Source organism: Amphiura filiformis, chromosome 12 (genome assembly GCF_039555335.1).
Source record: "Amphiura filiformis chromosome 12, Afil_fr2py, whole genome shotgun sequence".
NCBI classification, from domain to species: Eukaryota; Metazoa; Echinodermata; class Ophiuroidea; order Amphilepidida; family Amphiuridae; genus Amphiura; species Amphiura filiformis.
Window position 1 is genome coordinate 43,852,055 of NC_092639.1, and position 7,069 is coordinate 43,859,123.

At 33.1% G+C, this 7,069-nt stretch overlaps 1 protein-coding gene across 1 annotated transcript in view; it reads right to left on the minus strand.

The window, feature by feature from the left end:
- The window catches only part of LOC140166260 (proline rich transmembrane protein 1B-like), a 57,946-nt gene extending 53,116 nt beyond the window's left edge, over window positions 1-4,830 (minus strand). Inside the window, exon 1 of the mRNA XM_072189667.1 lies at window positions 4,220-4,830. The gene's annotated coding sequence lies outside the window, so the exon portion shown is untranslated. The remainder of the gene's footprint in view (window positions 1-4,219) is intronic.
- Between the last annotated feature and the right edge of the window lie 2,239 nt (window positions 4,831-7,069).

Sequence of the window (7,069 nt, forward strand, 5' to 3'; positions counted from 1 at the left end):
GAATGAATGGCAATCAATTGAATTAATTTCATTATTATTATAAAGATGGTTAGTTTCAAGCTTTTAATGCAATTTTATGCCACAATCGATTTTATTCGGATTAGTAATTTTCTGTTCATTTATTCTACTCAGTCCTCAAATTTTCATATTGGGATATTCCAGTTGAAATCCATACATTCCCTATAGAAGACATGGCCCCAATCATCCACACAAGGAGTGTAGATTTTGAATGGAGCCAACCATTTGAATTTCACACTCCCTGTGTGTGAGAATCATGTCTTCCATAGCGGTTTAATGGATTTCAACTGGAATATAACCCATAGCTTTGGGTGACGTGTGGGGTCCAGGGATCTGCTTTAGAGCCTTAGATGCTAATGGTGGTCAAGGGGCGAAAGCCATCCTACAGATCGATGTTATGGCCATTGACGGAGGTGGCAAACATCAAGTCTCAGTATGAAAGTATAAAAAACATTTGGTTTTGATTACGATATCGGAAAAACCGCAATGTTAACTTTCGTGAGATCAATTGTTGTTTTAAAGTGATGATCGCGAATGCTATTAAATTATTTTGTAAAAAAGTAGATCACACCAACACAATCTATGATATGCAGTGATAAGGTCACAATGTTTGGATACAAAGTGATTTCACTCGAGGGTTTAATAGAATAGTTGAAAATCGCGTATAATTTTTTCGCTCACTTTGACCGGTTAATTGCTTAATATGTGTCTCTCATGGGAGACATAGAATCATGAATATTTCATCAGTGGCTACTTGATTGCTAAATAAATTGTTAATGCTTGAAGCTTGGTTATTACTCATCTGGTCAGAGAAAATTAAATATTTAAAGGATATGGCTGATACTTATCTTATTTCAATTTGGAGTGAGTCCTAGGAAGATAACAAAAACAGCATAGTAATAGAAAACTCTATACACAATCCTATGTAAACATGGTAAAATAAAACTTCTTAAAAGATCTAATAAATACATAAAAATAATATGGAAACTATTGGTACTCATTTGTCAACAGGGTAGACAAAAGTTCTTCCTTCTCTTCCTCTTCGTCTTCTTTTTCTTTTTCTACTGTCATTGCTTTTTGTGGATGTTTCTTCTTCTTTTCTTCTTTAATATCTTCTTCCTCCCTCTCTCCCCTCTCTCAGAGTATTTCTATTTCTATATTTAACATCTCATAAGTAATATTATTGATAATGGTATGAAATTGTTTCCATGCTTAGATTCAGCTGACTTCATCAGGTACATTGCACTAATTCGTTTTTATAAGATACAAATCGAAGGTTTATACGGTTGATATTAAGTGATGCCTAAGATAGTGAGCTATTGTATTTATCCTTGGGCAGATTTGACGCTTCCACGTCTAGTTTGCGATGTTTTAAAGTACGTGCATATGGTTGACTGGCTGCCTCTGTGCATTGGAGTAGTGTGTTGCCAGTTAAATGTTCACTTAAAGAGTGTTGTGCCAAATATATGGCGATTGTTGAATGTACTAACATACAAATCCGGAAGGTATGGAAACAGTTTGTCAAAAATATGAATAACAATAAGGTGTGGTAATTGTTACTGTATCAACCGATAGATTTAAGTTTAAGAAAATATGCCAAATCCCTCATTTGTACTACTTATGGGGCTAAGTAATGCTTAGTGTACCTCGCAAGGAGCTGATAATAGATATTAGTTATTTGGTTCAGTGTCGAAAAGTCAGAAAGTGCTCTCACAATCTTAGAATATATTACCGATTTCCGAAACTCGAACGGCTATTCAGCCAATGCATAATGTCATGTATATAAAGCTTCCTTTGATTTTGTCGATTATGTTTGTCCATAATATTTGATAATCTTCAGCAATAAATTGTCACCTGTTCATATTTCAACCCCGTTTTACTTTCATATTAATATAACTATTACCATCGATCATGATGAAGATGCATACACCAGAGGATCGTGGATATCTGTTGCATCTCTACAATTTTCAATCAACATATCAGATGACTATATACTACTTGAAAGAAGGTTATATATATATTATTTTGCGACAACGTCAACTATTAAATCCTACTATGATTATTTCCTTATATTCATCGGTTAGTTACCTTAATGATTACTCCCAGCATGCATTATGCGACGTGATTATCAAAGGTGCCGATTTCAGCGACATATCCATCCTAAGGAAATGCTTGCAACGAGCTTTCTGTGCTTTATAAATAGTATGCCCTTTTCCAAATAACATCATATTGACTTTGATCCAGTCTTTGAATAGAATAGCATCGATCATAAAGGGAAAAGAAGCATGCATTTTGCCGCTTTTTAAATTTAAATGTTGCAAAATCTTCATAGCAGTAAAGATTTTGAGCGCATGGTGCATTCATGTCGAAATCTTCATAAGGCCCGTTTTGTGTTGATCTGGGAAAAATTGGGTTGGGTTTTTGTTTTTAATCACCACAATTGTTAAAATAATGCTTCTTCCCTTTTGGAAATTTGTCAATTTTTGATTACTGGATACTTGTTAGATAATCAATTTCTGATCATCTCTTGTAATTATGGGAACAGGTTTCATGTTCATTCAATTTTTGATTAGACTATAACATTGCATTGTGGGATTGATTTATCCAATCATACATAAGCGGTCGAAATATATAGACATTGGAAAAAAATATACAGAACAATTACGCCACCGGCAAGTTCGATGTATCGTCAGGGAACATCCTGGAGCAATTTGACATCTACATGTACCTTAAAATGCCATTTAGAGCCAATAAAAAGCGAAGATTAATAGATGTGCAGTAGTCAATTTAAAAACAATTACATTTACACTCCTTTGACCACACATTTTTTGCGTGATATAATAGTGATATTAAAAACAGGTCATTCTTACCCGTCCAAAATGGACAGCATTATCTACAGAAAGGTTTCCTTTGCACAATCTTTAGGTGAAGTTGATATTTTGACCCGACTTACTTAATATATTGGTTGGCAATCTGTACTCAAAAACAATTCAGCGACTTGCCTTCTTGCATCTAAATGTATAATGAAATATCAAGATATGAAAAGTAATGTAGATGACAATATTTTATGTTCACAATATCAACTAAAATGATCATCTCATATAGAGTACGAGAACATGTGTGCAAAATGATTGTAATAAACATAGCTCATTGTTTCCAAATTGCATGTCTTCAAAAAACAAAGAGTAACATTGAAGGTAGAATAAACTATGATACTTTGAGCAAGGTACCGTTTAATACCTGCACTTATAATAAAGTATGCACAAACTGTAATGCAGCTGTTACAAATACGCATATAGCTTCAGAACTAATAATTGTTTACACAATATTTTAACATAGAAAGAAGGGTGATTTATTTACGCGTATTTTGATACCTCATTTGTCTAATGTCGTTCAATATTATACAAACACAGTAGTGCTTTTAAACAAAAATACCCGAAAAAATTGCAGTTTACATCGATCAATGGTTAACATACGCAGCATTGTGGCATGTGAACCCCCATTATCTTCGCGATGACTTCAAATCAATACAAATATTATCTGCAACTTTTAAATTAGTTAAAACACTGCTGTGTTGTTAATATTGAACGAAATTCGACGAATGGGGTATCAAAATGCGCGTAAATAAATTATCCTTCATTCTAGGTTGCAATATTGTGAAAACAATTAAGTTCCGAAGCCATAGGTGTATTTATAACAGCTGCATTACTTTTTGTGCAGTCTTCTAAAACGCATACAACAAACACCCCTCCCTCACACGTACGCGTAATGTTTTATATTTCAAAGGCGGCAATAAATAACAATGTTATATCCACACACATTATACAAAAACTTTGTGGACGACATAGAGATATTTATAGTTAATAATATTAAATATTAAGGCTGAAGGCTGGAAAAATATTAATTCTGTTTTGGTGAAGTTTATCACTAGTATCAGGAAAATGTACTAAATATATATTATATTACTTGCAAAACCCTAATGAAATACATTAATTTTGAAAAAACCTTCAGAATGTTGATATTAATAGTGCCCATTATGGATACAATTTGTATATAAATATTGTAAAATGACTTGTGAATATTATTGTTAGCCGTAATACAGTACAGTAATGCAGTATTAATATCAGCCATGTCGACAATATTAACTTAGCTAGAAGGCGTATAAATAAACATCCTTAATAAACACCAGTGTGCTACTTACCTAGTTTTTACGCTTGACTTCAAGATGAAGAAAACATCAAATCAAACTCGTCTACTGAATATTGCATCCGATGTAATAGTTTTGTTTTATGATCCATAAACAAGTCCGAGACTAAATATTGCAGAGTATACACTTATCAAAAGTGTGGATGGTGTTATGAACATCCATACGTGAAAAAGATGGTAGCTTGATGAGTGATTCTTTTAAGGCAAAGGTGTAAATATCCTGTAGAAGAAATCCACCATCCTGAAATGCTTGCTTGATGAACAAAATGTGTTTAACTCTTTGCAGCTACGATTGCTTGTGACACTGAGTAATATGCCGGTCTAGTAGTTTTGATCATAGATTATTTTTACATATTTGTAATGTCCCACGTCCTTATTAAAGAACTAGTGCAATAGTTCTAATCATGTTTATATTCCTATGAACAAATGTCCATCTATATTCCAATATGGATATTTTGACAGAGTTTGATTTTCCTTTCGAAATTGTCACATTGATGTGTCGACTGCTCGTCGTCTACTATCTAAGCTATTTCCCACGCAAAGTCACTTGGAAGGGAGTGGATTCACCCTAACATCTCACTGCGCTGGCCTGGGTGACTGACTGACGATACGACTCAATCTGTCTCGAGGGCGGTACAGGCTTCTTCCTTTTCACACATGGATAAATTGTGGAGTGACAGCAACTTCATACAAAACACGAGCCCATTTGAAAAGTTGCAACATGGGAGTTAATAACAACGGTTGGCCAAAATGCAGTATTGAATCGAAGAGAAACATGAAAATGCAGATGTGGCAGCTTATGATACAGTACGATTGAAATTCGTCTTATATTCTTTATATTTTCTTTATCAAATAGCCCAATAAAGCCCTACAAATGTAATAAGTCTGCGTTTAAAAGAGCAGACATTGTAAACAAAAACAACTTATCCACGTATCTTCAGCTATAAAATGCATATTATATTCAAATGTCTGTGAACACCGTTTTATTCTCAAAACGCATTTGATATTTCATGCGAAATCGTAAGAAAACAATCTCAGAAGTGACGTAATGTCTATGCTTTCCACATGCCAATGAACTTCAAATCATTCATGTTATTAATGGCGTAAAAATAATCGTGATTATCATAGTCAGTATGAGAAAGATTGAGATGGCGTCGGATTTAATTCAAAGTAATATGTATAGCATTTTGAGCACTTTTACGAACATACGCAGAAAATTCAAGGATTATCTAGAAAACAGGAATTGAGAGTCAGAAATTGTTGATTTGCGTTTACAGACTTTCAACGGTTTGATTTCAAACAACTAATGATTACTTTCTACACATTCCTTGTCTTGACATTATCATCAATAGTTCAATATGACTTTTATGTTGTCGGACATTTGTTTAGATTGCAAATGACATATAATAGATGGACTAACTGTCATAGGTATTGATAAATGTCTTGTACCAAAGAAGACTCGTTTTATAAAACAATAAGCAGACGTTTGAGACCAAATAGAAGCATGCAAGGTGACTCCGAAGAAGAACAAAGCTAACTGATAATAGGAAATAATAAACTATTTTAACATTCACATGAAACCATTTGGTCTGTATTCAATCGTGGCAGAAAGCATTATTCGCGCCGATCATAAGAAGGACTTAATGAAAGTCATTACTTACTTTTATGTTCATTGTCAATATGTCAGTATTGTAAAACTCACATACCTGATCCGTTGGCAAATTGTTACTTATATCAAAATAATTTTGATGTAAGTCAAGTATTTCTAATCAGATTTCACTACCATAATTGCTATGACCTATTCACTATTTCACTTAAACAAAGTTAATGCAAATCAGTATAATTCGCTCAATTATTGTATATACAACCAAAGCTTCCAAAGCTCTTCAAAGCGCTATAGTTATATTGGATGAACAAACAGTACAATATTATCGATATGATGTTATTAAAAATATTTAACGTAAATGTACTGTATTTAACTTGAAGAGTTTATCTATTCTGGGGTACTTATCCCAGTCATAGATACAACAGGCTCGCTTTGTTCACTTTTTCATCCGTGTTTATAATTTTATAAATTTCAAATAGAGAACATTACATCTGAAATCTGTAAACGACGTCAAACGATACTTTCAAAACAATACATTATTGTTGATTTGCAATGCATTTGACATATTTAATTAAATACTGTGAACGATATTTAATACGACGCCTAGTCATTTTCCTTTGACTTGCATTTGGGCTTAGTCAATATTAGATAATCCTCGGCAATATAATTTCAACTGTTCATGCTTTAATCACATCTTAGCTTTATATCAATATCATTATCTACACCATTCAAGATGAAGAGAATTTGATTTAATTTAATTCAACTTATCTTAATGAAAAAAGGTCATTATGTAGCTCAATTTCTACATGTACATGTACTACAACTTTTAATCTACATATACATATTAGGTGAATATACTACTTGAAAGAAGGTCATAGATTTCATTTTGTGACAGCATCAACTATTAGATCCTATGGTGGTAATTTACTTATGTTTATCAGTTAGTTAGCTTAATGAATGTTTGCTTTAATCTACTCCCAGCATACACTGCAAGTCTGCAAGGTTAACGTACACGACATACATATCAAAGAAGCCGGTTTCCACCACGCATCCTGGTTGTACAGAACTGTGTTTTGTGTAATTTATATATGTGATCTATCAAGCAAAATCTGTCGGAACTCGGAAATATTGATTTTAAGATATAGCCAAACGCAATATTTCCTTTTGTTTCCTGTTGTTTTTTAATTTCAATGGGGTTTTCTGCAAAATACAGCCTTATAAATGCTTTTTACTGCCATG